Consider the following 18,435-nt stretch of genomic DNA (forward strand, 5'->3'; position numbering starts at 1 on the left):
AACTCATAATGGCCTTCATGAGTTCTGAAAGCGGTCTTTGGAATGTCGACTTCCTTCATGCGAATTTGGTGGTAGCCTGAGCGAAGATCCAACTTAGTGAAGAATTGAGCCCCATTGAGTTCATCCATCAAATCATCAACCACCGAGATGGGAAATTTATCTTTGATTGTCAACTTATTGAGGACCCTGAAGTCTGGACACATCCGCCACAACCCATCTTTCTTGAGCACCATGACCATCGGTGATGAATAAGGACTCATGATGGGACGAATGACACCAGCTTCCAAAAGTTCCTTGATTATTTTTTCTATTTCATTCTTTTGGGTGAATGGATATCTGTATGGCCACACATTTGGGGGTTGGGCCCCTGGAACCAAGGTGATGCTATGATCATGTTCCCCTCTCGAGGGTGGAAGCTCATGAGGCTTGTCAAAGACCGGCATATGGTTATTTAAAATCTGTTGCATCTCAAGATGAATTGGCAGAGACTTGGTTTCGACTGCCTGGATGGCATTAAATTGAGCTATAACTCCATGATGGCTCTTTTTTAGCAATTTTTCCATCCTATGCGAGCTGATGATAGAGGGAGCTCCCGCCTGGAGTCCACAGAGGGTATGTGTGTAGTTGTTCTACTTAAAACTCATATATAACTCCTGGAAATCCATTGTGATTAGCCCAAGAGTGCGGAGGCATTCAACATCGAGGACAATGTCGCAACCTCCCATGTGTATGGAAAACATGTGGGTTTTCAACTGATAATCCCCCATTTGAAGTTGGACATTTTCACAGCGGCCTTCACATTTCGTTGTGCCCCCATCCACAATTTGGACTTGGAAGTTAGAAATTGCTCGTACAAAACAATGCACTGCTTCTGCGACTTTTTGATGGATGAAATTGTGTGTACTTCCACTATCAATCAGGACTACTACTAGGCGATGTTTAATAAAACCTCTGATTTTGAGAGTTTGAGGTGAAGAAATCCCTGCCAAAGCATGTAGCAAAATAATTGGTTCGTCAGAGACATTGTCCTTTTGGTTTTCCTCTTCTAGCGCCTCATGTTCCTCAAGTGGTGGATCTTCCTCTGTTGAGTTGTAGTCAGTGGCATCAATTTGAAAAAATTTGGGCTCCTTACATTTATGACCTGGGGAGTATTTTTCATCACAGTAGTAACATAATCCTTACTTTCTTCTTTCGGCCATTTCCGCAGGTGACACCTTTTGGACCTTAAGTGTTTGAGTCATGTTGTGAGCCTGTGGGGGGTGACCTTTAGCGGAGAAATTTGGGCGACTGTACTGGGCTGCTAATGCACGTTCCACGTTACGGGCTACCTTGCAAGCCTCCGTCCATGTGGGAGGGTGGTGCAGTAGGACTTGGGCTTTGATGGCTTCTTTAAGACCGCTGATAAAACATTCCATGTAGAACACATCTGAGAGACCCCAAGTGCGGAAGGCTAAGGCTTCAAAAGCTGTCATATATTCATCCACTGTGCCAGTCTGTCGAAGCTTAGTAAGACGACCCAAAAAATAAGATTCCTGGTCAAAGAGGTCTGTAAGAGCTTTTTTGAATTTGGTCCAATCCAGAAAAGGTCCATTGCAACGTTGATGCCATTCCCACCATTGCCACCTTTCATTGTCCAAGTACATGCTCCCCACCATAAGTTGAGTCGCATCATCTAAGATGTTATTCAGATTGAAATACTGCTCCATTTGTGCTATCCATGTTGCTGGGTGAGAACCGTCAAATTTATGCATATCCAACTTGGGAGGTCACTGACGGGATTGTTGGTGGGTGTGCCAGACGTGAGGAGAGTGGCTAGACTCACCTTCACTGTGTCCATTGCCATTATACGCCTCCTCGTGGGCTGCCTCCTTGCCCTTTGGGATTATGCTCGTAATTAGGTTATTTAGTCGGTCAAACTGAATGTGGAGGGATTGCAAGGATTCTTCAAGTTTGTCCATCCTTTCATTGGCCATAACTTGAGCTCTAGTTTCTACCATGCACCGACCTGATGTTTTTGAAAATTGGGACTGCCTAAAAAAAAAAATTCACTAAGAATTGAATGGTCCACCGTGCTCAGCTCGTCGTCCTGATTTTTATTTTTATTTTTATTTATTCATTTTATTTTATTTTTTATTTTATTTTATTTTTTTTTCTACTCCTTCCTTATGAATACTGCAGTCGCCAAATCCTCAAAATGTCAATGCGGCCAAAAGTCCTGCGAAAATTATACCCCGGTATAGGAACCCCACACAACTACTCAGATCTGGTGGATCTGAGAGATCTGAATGGCGGATCGGATAGCTCTGGGCGGCGGAACAGACTGCTGCTGCGGATCTGATGGATCTAATAGATCATAATTGCTGGTCTGCTAACTCAGAACTGCGGGACTGATGTCTGTTGCTGCTGCACCTCTTTGCGCGCTGATCTGGCAGATATGATGTGTGATCCCCAGATAGAAAAGGGAACTATGGTCTCGAGGAGTGCCAGGTGCTACAGATCGCAATGTACATAAGGGTCTAACAGTAGTACTCGGCCCAATGTTTCAGGGCTCTAACTAAGGAGGATCAATCATACCCTTAGTCATACAACCCGACTACCCTATCGTACGGGCGAGTAATCTCTCCGAGTGCTGTTCTCGGTGTATTGTAGCAGCAAGACGGCTGAAGGTTTATCTATGGCGAGGTTGCAGAGGAGCTAAGGGGCTTCCGATATACCTAGAAGGTACTTGGAAGACAATCCGTACGTGGTTCTGTCTAATGCGCTACCACTCAAAGGGGTACCCACAGGGGTTACAAGGGAGTCCAACAAGCGTGACCACCTCTTGTATTTCCTGCGTGCATGCCTCCCCAAATCCGCAGGTTTATGTGCTCAACGACAGATCCCGTGGTTTAAAGACGCCGAAACATGTCTTTAGCCAAAAAAAAATTGCTACGAAATGGAGATCCCACCGGCCCTGGAAAGTGCTCTGATACCACTTGTTATGCTCTTAACCTGCAAAAGATACCCAAATACAGAATATGCAAAGAAAGATACCCAGAACATAGAATAGTGAGAGACAACAACAAATATTTTATTATTCAGAAAGCAATGTTCACGGCCTCTTCGAGGGGGCAACCTCCAATAGAGCAGAGCTCGATACAAAAATAAGACACGATGCTCCTCGCAGGGAATCTCTATCCTTTATATATGACTCATACATGCAATACCAAGGATCAATACCATGGATTTTATTAATACCATCTATCTAATACTACGACCCATTTGCAACTAACTGTGGTCCTGTCATTAATTGCGGGTTAACCACTTACAATTATTAATATGGGTTTTATTGACTCTTGACTATGACTCGATCCCATTACATAAATAAGGGGGTTAGGGTGGGACCCTAACAAAGTGATCTACTTTCAAATGATGACTATGTAGTGGTTTGAGGATTAGATTATGGCAACACTTTGGAAACTCTTTTTAGGGGATAGAAACAACTACTAACAACACTAAGGAAGCCATATGTATACCTCACTTCGGGACCTTCTCTAAGAAATTTTTGTAATTATACTTCGACCAAAAGAAAAGGCATCATGCCAACATTTTAAGCAATACTAGTCATGGGCTTGGATCTATTGACAATGGCAGACAAAAAGCCTATTTATGAGTAGTTGCAGCAATCCACTTGGAATAGTCTATATTATGTAAGGATGCTCTCATTTTAAGAAACACTCGCGTATCAGCCAAAATTTTTTCCACTTTCATAGGTGTTATTCACATCGATTTGAAAAATGTTCTTGGACTAGAGTGTGTGAGAGAGAAAGGGATCAAACTGAAGTAGAATCTTCTCTACATGGCGAACTAATTTCCTTTTTGCATGATTGTAAATCACCCATCACCTCCCTCACCCCCTTGATACTCTTCCTTTCTCCAAGATAAACAAACTTAATTGCATGCTAGAAGTATGAAATCTGCTCAAAATACCCTCATGTGGAGTGCACCTCTTCTCACATTTTTGTTTTTATCTTGTAGGTGTTAACCATGGTCCAAGTCGATTTTACAATGATAGTATCGTTCTATGCATGCTCTAAACCAATTGGAAGTAAATTGAAACAACCTCTATTAGAGCGCAACCTTTCTAAAGTATTGGCTTCTTTCTAGTTATGATCACAAATCTGTTGGCAATTACCTACATTGGTTTCCAATAACAATTACAACCACATGCTAAAAGTAGGCTATTCTAAAGCACATCCCTCCCTCATAATTGTTGTTTTCTTTTAATAACAAGAGAAATCCACTGATAAACATCTTGATTAGAGGGTAGAGCACTAGTCCTCCATGGATGTCAACTACTCCACTGTATTGAAGTCTTATCGCTTATTACAACTTATTCTTCTGCCTTGATTTCTATAGGTAAATATAAACAAGTTTCAAAATGTTCACCTAACCATCGAATTTCCACCAGCATCGTATATTGATACTGTAAAGAAGATTGTTCCTGGCTGAGTGTCGCTATACATGCCATGTTGGAGCCTCCTAATCTCGATAGCAGAGATAAAGGGATCATCAGTGTCGAAGGTTCTGACCAAGAAAATGTACAACACTCTGACTTTAGTAACCAATATATTTTCATAAAAGGTTGGGGGCATATACGAATGTACGGTTACGTTTCGTGAAGCCAGCATATCCATTGTCTCAATAGAAAAAAGAAGGTAAGTGATGATTGTTGGTATCCACTCAAATTTCCAGGAGGGAACCATAATCTTAAGAGATAAGGCACATCAGGGGTCACTGGCAACCGATAGAAAGACTTGTTAAGAGGCTTTGGGAAATAACACATTGTATGCAAGTAAGAGCATTAGTAGTTAGAAATAATGGAGAAATGGTTATGTGGTTGTAACGCATATTCTTAGTTTAGGAGTTGTTCCTATAATTTAGGAGGTTGTTTACAACTACCTATTTTTCAGTGATGTATTTAATATGTAATATTCATTCATGTAAGGCAGAGTGAATGTGAGCGAGAGTCTTCTCCTTGTTTGTTGAGTGGAGTCTCCAGGTGGTGTTCTCACCTGTGAGCTGCAACTCCTTCTGATTAATTCAAAGTTTAATTATTTTTATCTTGGTATCAGAGCTTAGGGTAGAGGTAGCCTTAACTTTGTTCTTTTGGGAATGTATCATTAGTTACACATCTGTAGTGGTAGGAGTACATGTAGAGATAGTTGTGTGATCAGGTGGAGCTGCAGTAACACCTGAAGCGGAAAGGCATCAGATGACTGATCATCACTGAGCCAAAGGAAGGGTTGGAGCGGAGATTCGCAGCGGATTTTTTTTTTTTTTGGAAAGATTGCAGCAATTAGCGCGTCTTTTGGAGCAACAGTCGCGCCATTGGCGCGGGTTTAAGACTGAAAATCGCGCCAGAGAAAAGAACGAACAAATCAGCGCGGATCCGAGCTGGTTAATCGCGCCAATTTTCCTGCACTTTAAGAAATTTTGATTTCCGCAATTAGCGCGGATTCGGTGTTGACTAGAGCGCCAGCCCTTTCTTTCTGTAAATCTGCAATCTTTGTTGCAGATCGGAGTTGCCCGGTGGAGGCACGAGAAGGTTTCTGCTCGGTGGTAGCAGATTTGATTTGCCCGTTGGTGGCGAATTGAGGATCCTTGATCAGCTTGGAGGTAGCAGATCGGATCTGCCCGGTGGTGGCGAAGTGAGGTTCCGTGATCCGCTCGGTGGTAGCAGATCGGACCTGCCCGGTGGTGGCGAATCAGAGCTCTGTGATCTGTTCAGTGGTAACAGATCGGTTTTGCCCGGTGGTGGCATAGTGAAGTCCCTGATCTGTTTGGAGACAGCAGATCGGACTTGCCCGGTGGTGGCACAGAGAAGTTCCTGATCTGTTCGGTGGTAGCAGATCGGACTTGCCCGGTGGTGGCCAGTTGGAGTGTTCAGCAGTGCGAAAATGAACAACAGTTTGGAATCATACCTCCACGAGTCCGGCAAGCTCGATGGAACGAATTTTTCCAACTGGAAGTTCAAAATGCAAACCTTGCTGGAGAGTGCGAACGCATGGTCGATCGTCTTGGGAAATGAGCAGAGATCCGGAAATACAACCCAAGAACAGGATTGGGATAAAAGAGAAACAAAGGCAAAAGTCATACTGAAGATGTCTGTCAAAGACAATATTATCCCTCATATTCGAGATTGCAAGTCGACCGCAGATATTTGGGGCACGATCAAGGGTCTGTATGAGACACAGAACACAAATCGTTTTCTCGCACTCAAAGGAAAATTGTATGCACTAAAGATGAACGCGAATGAATCTGTTGATGGATTCACAGCCAGAATCAAGGATTTGAAAGACAAATTGGGATCCATTGGAGAAAAGGTATCAGACTCAGATCTGGTTACCCTCACACTGAACAGGATGACCGATGAATATCAGACATTCATCTCAGGGTTGTTAGCGAGGGAGAAAGCCCCCTCTTTTGATGAGCTGACAACGATTCTGCTCCAGGAGGAGGAGCGAAGAAAAAACTTGAAGACCCAGAGCAATGACCTTGCTTTGATGGCAAAGAACAGACAGCATAGAGGAAAGCGGCGCCAGCACCAACATCAGCACCAGCAACCGCAGCAGCAGCAGAAAGGGGTCAACTCCTTTCAAAGGAGACCATCTAGAGGTATGAATGATAACTATGCTAAGAGATGTTTTTACTGTGGAAAGCCTGGTCACCAGATCAGGGAGTGTTATAAGAGGCAAACAGATGAAAGGAGAGGTAAACAAAAGAAGCATCAAGGCTGTTTTGGTGAAGAGGAGGAAGACCACATCTATGATCTTCGGCTATTTACAGTCGACTGTGAACTTTCAGCATCAAGAGGAGATGAGGACAATACATGGTATGTCGATTCAGGTGCATCCTCGCACATGACTAGTAAGAGAGAATATTTTGAGTTTCTTGAAGATTCTACATGTGGATCCAAAATTTATTTGGGTGATGACAGTGGGTATGAGATCAAAGGTTGTGGGGATATTCCTGTGAAGCTACCTAGTGGCGATATCAAACATCTCAAAAATGTTCTATATGTTCCAGGAATTAAAAATAATTTGATCTCTGTCTCTATGATAACAGACCAGGACATGCAGGTACAATTCTTCAAGAATGGGTGTATCATTCAGGATAACAAATTGGAGACAGTTGCAACAGGAGTACGCGTGGGGAATTTGTATAAACTGGATGCAAGGAGCATGCCACGACAGGCGATGGTTGCAGCAACATCAACAGCTGAGAATCTCTAGCACCAGAGATTTGGACATATCAATCTACAAGATCTCATCTTGCTTAAAAATAAAGGTATGGTCGATGGACTTCCTGCTTTACATAATATCAAACTGGAATGTGATGGATGTGCATTAGGGAAGATGCATAGAGATGAATTCCCAGTGCATGACAACAGAAAACAAAGAGACATCCTAGAACTAGTGCATACAGATATTTGTGGACCTATGCATACTAGGTCTTTAGGAGGTGCATACTACTTTCTACTGTTTATAGATGATTGCACTAGGTTCTCTTGGGTGTATTTTTTAAGCAAAAAGAGTCAAGCTTTCCAATATTTTAAAGAATTCAAATCTATGATAGAGAACCAAACAGGAAAGAAGATAAAGGTTCTCCGCTCGGATCAAGGGGGGGAATACAGGTTAAATGAGTTCATGAACTTCTGCAAGCAGCATGGGATTATACAGCAATTTACAGTGCCACACACTCCACAGCAGAATGGAGTAGCAGAACGCAAGAACAGGACCCTTGTGGAGTGCGCGAGAAGTATGCTTCAAGGTAAGGGCATTTCTAATGGTCTTTGGGCAGAAGCCATTAATACTGTTGTTTATTTAAAGAATAGGAGTCCCACCAAATATCTAGGCTTCAAAACCCCCTTTGAAGCATTGTTTGGACTCAAACCAGCAGTTGGTCATCTGAAAATATTTGGATCTAAAGCTTTTTCTCATGTACCGAAAGCAGATAGGAAAAAGATAGATCCCAAAGCCTTGAAATGCATATTTGTAGGATATGGCACAGAATATAAAGGATACAAATGTGACTCACAAAGTGTTTGCAAGTAGAGATGTCATTTTTCATGAACAGATAGGAGATGGAAAGGAAGACTCTAACAGTGACAGCCACATTCCATTTCTGATAGAACTGAACAGTGATGAATAAGAAGAAGAAAAGGAGCAGGAGCAGAAACAGGAAGAAGTAGCAGCAGATAGCTCAGTAAGTGAGGATGCAGGCCCAGACAGTGATGAAACAGGAAGAGTTGAGGTGAGTCCTTTACCGAGAAGATCAGGTAGAAAGACTAGACTACCTGCAAAATTCAGAGACTATGCTTTAATGTCCAAAATTTTAAATATTGTAGAACCCTCAAATTATGAAGAAGCAAGTAGATCAGATGAATGGAGGGCTGCAATGCATGAAGAAATGGAATCCATATATAGAAACCATACTTGGGACTTAGTTGAGCTGCCAGAAGGAAGAACCCCTATAGGTTGTAAGTGGTTGTATAAACCTAAGATAAATGCAGAGGGTACTGTAGAAAAATTCAAAGCAAGACTGGTAGCAAAGGGTTATTCACAACATGAAGGAATTGATTTTGATGACACCTTTGCCCCTGTAGCTAAACTTAATACAATTAGAATGCTAATCTATTTAGCAACAAAACATAAATGGAAGCTACACCAGTTAGATGTTAAATCTGCATTTCTGAATGGAGAATTAAAAGAAGAAATATATTTAGTACAGCCTCCTGGTTTTGTGAAAAAGGGGAAGGAACATTTAGTGTGTAAACTCCATAAGGCACTCTATGGATTGAAACAAGCACCCAGGTCATGGTATGACAAAATTGATTCATTTTTTGTTCAGCATAGTTTCCATAGGAGCCTCAACGATCCAAATCTGTACACCAAGATAAATAAACAGAGGCAAATCATTTTGATTTCTTTGTATGTGGATGACATGATAATAACAGGAAATGAAAATAGTTTAATCAAAGAAATCAAGCAGCAAATGTCACAGGAATTTGAAATGAAAGACCTTGGTGATCTTCATTATTGCCTAGGATTGGAAGTGTGGAAAGACTCTGGTCAAACTTTTCTAACTCAAGGAAAGTATGCCAGAACCCTATTGGAAAGATTCAGAATGGAACAGTGCAAAACAACAACAACACCATTGCAGCAGAACCTCAAGTTAAGCAGTGACGATGGTACAAAACAGGTGGATGCCACTTTGTATAGACAGCTAGTGGGAAGCCTGATATATCTCACGACAACTAGACCCGATCTGGCATATTCTGTTAGTGTGCTCAGCCAGTTTATGTCCAGACCACTTGACAGTCACTGGAATGCAGCAAAATGTGTGTTGAGGTACCTGAATGGTACTTGCAATTATGGTATTTTATACACTGACATTTCTGATGTTACTTTAGCAGGTTATTCAGATTCTGATTGGGCAGGCAACCTGCATGATCGTAGATCTATCACAGGTTATGCATTTAGTATTGGATCCGGGGTTATTTCGTGGAGTAGCAAAAAGCAAAGCACTGTAGCATTATCGTCATGTGAAGCAGAGTACCAGGCATTGTGTGCAGCTACATGTGAAGCCATTTGGTTGAGGAGATTGCTTACTGATGGAGGCGAAGGACAAAAAGCAGCAACCAGCATCAAAACTGACAATCAAAGCACAATAAAAATTGCATACAATCCAGTTTTCCATAAGAATACTAAACACATTGATACTCAGTTTCACTTTGTACGAGAAAAGATACAGTCTAAGGAAATTTGTGTGGATTATTGTAATACTTGTGATAATATAGCTGACATTTTTACTAAGCCTCTAGGGTGAGTAAAGTTTGAGTTATTTAGAGGGATGTTAGGTGTGCAAAATAACCCTTTCTCCATTAAGGGGGGGAGTTAGAAATAATGGAGAAATGGTTATATGGTTGTAATGCATCTTCTTAGTTTAGGAGTTGTTCCTAGAATTTAGGAGGTTGTTTACAACTACCTATTTTTCAGTGATGTATTTAATATGTAATATTCATTCATGTAAGGCAGAGTGAATGTGAGCGAGATTCTTCTCCTTGTTTGTTGAGTGCAGTCTCCAGGTGGTGTTCTCACCTGTGAGCTGCAACGGTGTGATTTGTTTTTGCTCCAGAACTGATACTCAGGGCTATCCAACTGCCGGATTTTCCATAACGAATTTTTTCCATCGGTCCACAAATATTTTATTTAGAGTAGGGATTCAGACAGATGTTGTTTGAAGTGTGGTTAGCACCTGCTTGCTTTTAGGCTCGGCCTCCTCACCCACCTCTATCCCTGGACACAGTGAATCATATAATATAACATTTCGAGTCTTACAATTCCTTCACGATGCGTGTTAGACACGTATCTTGTAATAGCTCCCAACATCAGATGGGATTCCACTTGGATGCATGTTAGACACTTATCTTGTAATAGCTCCATCATTAGTGGGATTCCACTTGTTAATCCAAGTTAGAATTTAGAAACTTCAATTTGACATTGGTCAAGAGTTTCAGGGCCATGAAGAGAGAAGGTTCTATTGTAAAGTATGTTTAGCTCTTTAATGTCTATTTTTATTACTAAATAGACATCGCTTTGTATGGTTACTCACATAATTAAAAGTAGCTTAATTTATGTTTCGTTTTATATTTATTTTTTAATATATACTTAAGTTTGGTTGTTGTATGTTTTGGTTCAGGTTGTAGCTGCTATAACTACTCTAAACTTTTTTTTTATTATTTAAATTTTGGAGTCTATGTAATGTTATGCGAATTATGATTTTGAGTCATTTTGGAGGTCTATGTAATGTCATGTGAATTATGATTTTGAGTCGCCAAAGTTATGTGTAGTTATATTTTTCCAAGGGTTCAAATTTTTTCAAAAAAATCCAAATTGTAAAAGTTATTAGCTTTCACATGCTTAGCTTATTTTGTCTTTATAGCATATTCTTTTAATATAGACATAACACACTTTTTAGAGACAGTGAAGCACACTTCTTGGAAACAGGTAGCACACTTATTGTTGGTAGTATGAGAGCACTTTTTGTGGATATGCACACTCCTTAAAGCATTGAAAGTGCACCTCCAAGAGATAGTTCCAACACACTCCTTATTTACAGTTAATGCACACTTTTTGTTGGCAGAGGGAGTGCACTTTCCAAAGTCAGCACTCTCGCACTTCTTAGTAGCAGTGATCACACTTTCAACTCCTAGTTTTCTCACATGTGTTCAGCTCACTTACGAACCCTAGCCCTAATTGTATGTGTGATCTCCCTATATAAAGAGTCTAACCTAGAGCTCATTCATCTGTAACCTTGGAGCTCTGTACATTTCTAGAGCACAAGGAACACTCTCTCATTCTTTGTTGCAAGTGCACCATCTTCTAGGTAAGTTTCTCAACTGTCACTCTTTTTTTACTTTCACATGTGTCAATTTTTCTTTTGCATGTGCTGCTTTTGCTTATTTTTCCTCTTTCATGTGTCACTTCAATCTTGCATGTGTTATTTTTAGTGTCTCTTCACATTCTGAGACCTAGCACACTTTCTGATTCTAGTCAACACTTGTGTGGCATAGACTTACACCTTAACTGTTGCACTTGGTGATTAGTGTTGTTTTAATATATACTTATTGGTTTGGGGTATTTTGCATATACTTACCACAAGTTTTATTGTGTATGTGTGTGTTAGCATGTTTGGAACCTATTTGTATACCCTTCCACTCTCTCTCGTTTCAGTGGTCTCACACATAGTTAATTTTGGAGTTCTTCCTTGTCCTCACATCATGCACAAGTTATGAACACATTCAAATTTCAACCAAGTGACAAGCGCGTTGTGCACTTCCAAGCCTCAGTTGTGAGACTCTTGTGTCCTAAACCTGTACCCTCTTATTGGGCATGGAATCCCCACAAGGCATGTTTTGGGGCTCAAAGCCCAAGTTTTGACCTAATCTTGTTGTAAAGTTCCGCGAATTGTGGGCACGGGGCGCGAAAGTATGATAGAGTCACAGGGTTGTCCACCCTAGTTTTGCAATGTAATGTCAGCTGGATAGACCTACCCATGGTTCACGGACCATGGGATTGTATAAATAGAGCGAGGCTCTAAGTAGAGAGTAGAGGTAGGAAAAATAGTCTAAGTGACTAAGTGAAGTGTGCCTTTGGGTTGTAGAGTAGGAGAAGGCTTTGCAGTGAGATGCGCAGAGACCTAGTAGTTCGCAGCTGAGTGCGCAAGGTGGAGTCGAGTCTATAACTGTGGAAGGAATTAATAAAAAGAAGTTTTGTTATAATTATGTGTATCTGTTCTTGGGTTAATGAAGGATTGGTATAATTTGCAAATATACTATTATTTGTTGTGCGCACCTGTATGAATGGTTTATATTGTTAAGTATACTTAAAGCACTCAAGTAGGCAAAGCTAATTAACTAACATTGGAATAGCATTGAGGTCTTGGGTAATAACGTAGAGTGCAACGTTCAACCCCTCGGTAGGGTTGCGCGAAGGCAGTATATCAGGCTGCGAAGTACGGGAAAGTGCGCGAAATAACCTGCGCGCAAGGTTAAACCGCAGACCACTTGAACTCATCAGACATCTCTAGGGTGCAAAAACCTGGCTCTAGCACCCTCCCATACTACTTCGGGTGGGACCTCAATGCGCGCTATGCGGACTTTTGCCGAAAGGGCCAGTAGTACCGGGATTTGTTTGGCTAACTTAACTCTGAACCTGGGTCAGGCCCCAATAGGCCAACACATGATTCCGTTGCCAAGACTGGGATTTGCATAGAGATTTCTGATGTCGTATCACTGGAATCCGATAAAGAAAGGAATTGAAGAGTGGTTGGACAAAAAGATTCACGAGTTTTCGGCGTAGGAAAACAGGAATCCACAATTTTCAAAGGAAGGGTGGTTAGATTGCTACTTATATACGGAAATCCACGAAATTTTCTTTGCATCCTTCCCCTCTGAGTTGTACAAGTGGATCGCGAAACTAGCAGACATTCAAGCAAGGTGTAGGCTCGACAAACCTATTGTGTGGACTCCATAGTTGGTGTGTAGACTGGAAGCATCGAAAGATAAGATCGCACGCGCTGTCGATCTCTGGCTCGATTGAATTATAGGAGGATTTATAACCGAGTTCGTGGTAGATACTTCAGTCAGCTATAGCGAAGTGGAACGATGCTTCCTCAAAGGATCGTGAGGTAAGTACGTTAAGTCTTTGAAAACTTGGATTAAAATGCTACTGTATGAAAAGTGGATTATGCGAATAAATTAATGTTTGGGGCTACACGAAGTGGGAGGATCTACAGAAATGAAAGTAACGCAGAACTAGAAAATATCCCCTTGATTTCACCTCTACAAGAAAGCGAGGAAGAGCTCGTTAAGGTTTCACCAAGAAGTGCGATTAGTTTGATAAAGTAGTGAATTCCGCGCATACCACCCCCACCTACCCCACCGCCAGTTTCACCTTCTTCATCCCCGTCTTCGCTCACACCACCTCTGCCACCACCATAGTTCAATATGGCAAGCGCGATAAATTTGTCGGTGTTCAAAGGAGTAGGGAATGAAGATCCAGACTATTTTTGGTTCGTGGTAAGGGTCGTATGGGAAGCACAAGGAGTCATGGATGAAAATATAAAGAAAGCAACGCTGGTCAACACTCTACATGATCGCACACTGACTTGGCACATTAAGCATTCCAATGACAATCTGAACACAGGGATCACGGATATCCAAGCTATGCTAAACAAGGAATTTAACAGGCCAAAATCAGAGGCACAGTCGATCATTGTATTTAAGGAAATCGTGATGCTTTCAGGCAAGACCCCCTGGGAGCTAGATCAAAGACTGAAGTGTACAATTCATGAAGCCAATATGACCTTGATGGATGGGCAACACCGCGCATGGTTTGTAGCATTGCTAACGTTGCATCTAATAACACGTTGTCATAGTAGAAGCTGACCACTCAGGGCGAAGCCTTGGAGATTGCAATGGGACTGCACGAGACCCTGATACAATATCCTAACCTAGGATTTCAACAGATCCACGTGCAGTTGAAAAACTTGTTCCTTGAGATGCAAAGTTTGAAATAAGACAGGATGGATCGCCTAGAAGCACGCGAGGAGGTATGGTGCGTAAATTGCAAAGGCTAGGGACATGACAAGGACCATTGTCCAGTATTCGCGAACTCCCTGGCGGCAGGAGAACCAATGCCATTGAGATCAGAGGCACAAGAAGTACCAAGTGTGGCACTTGCATTATGGTGCACGATTTTTCGGATAGGAGGGAAGCATGCTACAGATAACTACCATCTATTAAGAAGGATACGTAGAATTCCTAGCATTTGTTCCATAATTTCTGTAGATTAGTAGGCCACGATGAGTGAACTTGTAGAAGTTATGAACAGATGATGGATCAGACTCCTACCTACAAAGTTCAGACCGAAACACAGGCCCTTGATCAAAATGCAGGGATGGCGCACACTGGATTTCAGGGGCACGGATGAGGTCGAGGTGGAATGGGACCAAGAAGAGGTCACAACCAACTAATATGTTACAATTTCTTAGGGTCAGGGCATTATGCCTGCGATTGTACAAATCCAATGAGACCATCATGCTTATATTATACCCAGTTTGATCATGAGATGGAGGACTGTCCCGCGCTGATAGTGTGGTTGTGCGATAAAGGAGAACTCCAACCTTGCCCGACCCAGAACCTGCAAATGATGAGGTCTGAGCTGCGTGAGGAAGACTCAAATGTAAATATTGTGCTCCGAAGTGGTATCATGACAAGAGATGACAAATGCAAGTGGCCCCAAGAGAGTGCCTGGGTTCGCAGGGCTTCAACAAAGGAACCAGAATTTGATTTAGAGCATGCTAAGGAGATGTTCATGGAAGTTAAGAAGAGCTTCGCGGATGCCTCCACTTCAGGAAGTAAAGACAAACTAGAAGCGGAAATGGACCCATCAATGCTCACTACATTTTTGGAGACATGCATGAAACTATTGCACGATAGCAAAGCTATGAAGGGGCTACAAGAGCTCATCACTAGACGTGCTGGAACCACGCCAGGGGAACCACACGTAGTCCGAAAGCTCGGGAAGCACACAACGCGAATAGGAAGAGAGATGAGATTGACCACGCAGATCAGGGAATATGAAATGAATCAAGAGATTTTGGATCTAAGATCAGATGTGAACATCTTGCCAAAGAATACATGGGAGTGCATGGGTTGGCCTGCGCTGCAACGATATCTTATTCAATTGTGAATGGCGAACCAACAAAATATCCTACCTATGGGAAGATTGCAGGGAATAACGGGAGATATCGAAGGTGCAAACGTGCTTGCAGATTTCTAAGTGATAGAGATTGTTGATGACAACAATCCCTATCCTGTGCTACTGGGAATAGGTTGGGCCATTGACATGAATGGGGTGATAAATATAAAGAAGCTAAGATGATTTTCGAGAAAAATTCACTATGCGTAGTGGTACCTTTAGACCCTGTGGAAGTATTGTGCTACATAGAGCCAGTGTGCGACTACAATAGCGACAACGATCTAGACTGTATCTACAAGATAACCGTGTGGGAGCAGGACTGGGTAAATCCAACAGTGAATGGTAGACTTTCATGGGAGCATGAAAGCTCTTGCACCTCAGATTCGGACGAGGAAGTAGAACGATGGCAGAACCGGTTGCATGAGGTAACCACGCTTAACTGTAAAATGATGACAAAGTCGTTGCACTGCATGGCAATAGAGGTAAGAGATCTGCCTATGTATGACGGGTTGAGCGAGGTGGATGATTTCCTGAAAAAAATTGAGAGAGAAGTACCAGAATAGCAACGTTTCAATGCTTTGAAATGGGTACTGCGCGTTACACCCGTAAGATGGTAGGGTATGCATGAAAGAAGTTTTGAGGACTGGTGTGAATGTAGAAGGATGATGCACATACGGTTTGGAAAGCCTAAGATGTGGATGAAAGCCGAGTAAGACGAATGAAACAGCATACATGCCCACCTTTCCAGATGGGTTCAGGCGTATGGTGCAACCTGCACGAACGCACACCATCCTCACGATAGGAAACGTGACTGACAAGCAGGAACGAGCAAGACAATGACAAGAACGACAACTAGGAAGTATGGTAAGACCAAGCACACAGAAACATATTCATGCGGAAGCTTTTGACAAAGTACGCGAAGCACTGAATGCGGTCCATCATGTGAAACAAACTGAATGGGACCTGCGCGTACCAACAGTTCTCTAGGCTTATAGAACCATGTGTAGAAGCCTAACCACGTGGGCACTTCCGAAGCTGAAGTATGAAGCGAGTGTTGTAATCCCTATGGAGAATGCAAAGCCTAGTCTATGCATAATATCACTAGTAGATACGATGGTTCGCGAAGCCCGGAAAGAAGGGATAATACAGCCGAAAGAAACAGAATGCATGGGACTTGAGGAAGAAATCCAATAGGAAAACCTTAGACTCCATAAACTTGAAGAAGAAAGGGTATAGTTAAGGAAGAAAAGCGCTTTGATGGATGCAGAAGTTAAGAAGATGGAGGATGAAATCAAGAAAGATTTTCTCGGCAAAAAGACCAGAATGGTAAGGTAGGGTGCGTGCGATCACGATGACAGAGTTAAGGCCTATTGCCGCGAATTGATTAGTCTGATTCCTTGGCTTGGACCACATATTGTTAAGCACAATGACTAGGGTATCACGTTGCAAATAATAAAGTACGCGATGCCAACCATAATAGTAAAAGGTATAGTTTCTCTAGGAAACATGATGAATGATCAAATGAAACTTTTCATGGGTGGTGCGACCACCTGAATAGCCAAGGGAAAGACAGTTTTAGTGCTCTAGGTAGTTGGAAGGGAGCGCGGGACTATAAACTATTTTTCCAGGGAACTGCGTGATATTGGAGATAAGCGCAGAAGAAAATAGGCACAAGGTTCGCGACTGCGCATGTGGGGCTGCGCTGTCGTGCGGGTTGGCCAGAAGGTGACTGTTGAAGTCACTATTCACAATGGGATGCTTGAATTGAGGCCAAACGGGTGGGCGGCAGGCATTTAAGACATGATTTATGGGAGAAATCTGGGAAAATCTGGTGCCAAGGGAGCACTAGTGAATCAAATTTGGGGGGAACGGTCGAATTCAAATTCCAAAAGCACTATAAAATACAAAGGGCTACCCAAAAAACAACACTTGGTCATTTGTGAATAGACTGGTTGAGCATAACCCTGATTTTTGTGAGCCGAGCGTTGTTTAAGCCGCTGAATTCGCGAGTGATAGATTGTTGCACAGATACAATGGCAACATTTAAGGATTGGAGATACTAGAAGTGATCACCGAGGAGGCCGCGCAGGCCCTAATTGTGGGGGATGTTCTAGAAGGTGTCGAGATTGTGGCAGAAATCCAGAAATCACTGTGCACACCAAGACCCAAGAAGGACAAACAAGTAATGGCTCCTGTATGTGTGTCCCCATGAAACCCACTATGCAACAAACTATCAATGAAGGAGAAGGGGAAAGTTGTCACTATAGAAACAAATGAAGAAGAAGAAGATTTGCAGGAGCTTACCATCGCAGAAGAAGAAGATGAAGCCATGGAGGTGGATACTCAACCTACGCATTCTGCAAAAAAACTGCCCACCTATCTCCCCCTGCGAAAAGGGAAAGCCAAAGTGCCCAAGGACCTGGATGGGACCAAGAGCTCGCTCTAGACCCCACTCCTCCCATATGAAATTATATTTTAAGGCACACACCTGGGCCACATGCCGAGCCTGAAATTCGAAGATTGGGACCTCGCTGACTACGAGAAGTTCCCTCACCTTGAGAATGGAAACCTCATGAAGCAGAACACCACGGGGGTGGTGACAACATTAGAGCTACAGAAGTGGTTGCGTGGAGTGGAAAAGGCTGGGCTGCTGAACCTACTATGGGTGCCACATTTCCACCGCGCCCCAATAACCATTTTCGTCATCAGGCAGTTGCTCTGCCTGGTGCATGATGGGTGTTTATGGCTAGAGGAGCCCATCCCCATCACGACAAATTTGATTCATCATGTATATTGGCTTCCATACAAAGGAGAGGACCCCAAAACCATATCAGAAGGGAAGGGCAATGATTTGGCTATCGCGGAGGCCATGAAGAAGAAGTACAAGCTAGAAAAGGAGAAGAGGGGCTACGCCATCTCTAGCATCAAGGACAAAGCAATACGCATGGCAACCCAAATCCTCGTAGGAAACGTTATGCGCAAGTGTCACACAGATGAGGTACCTGCGCCGGTGGTCACACTGGCCGAGCAGTGCACAGAGGGGGTCCAGTTTAACTGGTTCGAATTCCTCTGCATGGAATTTTTAGAGAATTGTCGCAAAGACCAAGAACAGGGCAAAACATTCCAC

Source organism: Pinus tabuliformis, chromosome 7 (genome assembly GCF_031772625.1).
Source record: "Pinus tabuliformis cultivar Carrire ecotype Pingquan chromosome 7, CPIR1, whole genome shotgun sequence".
Classification (NCBI taxonomy): Eukaryota; Viridiplantae; Streptophyta; class Pinopsida; order Pinales; family Pinaceae; genus Pinus; species Pinus tabuliformis.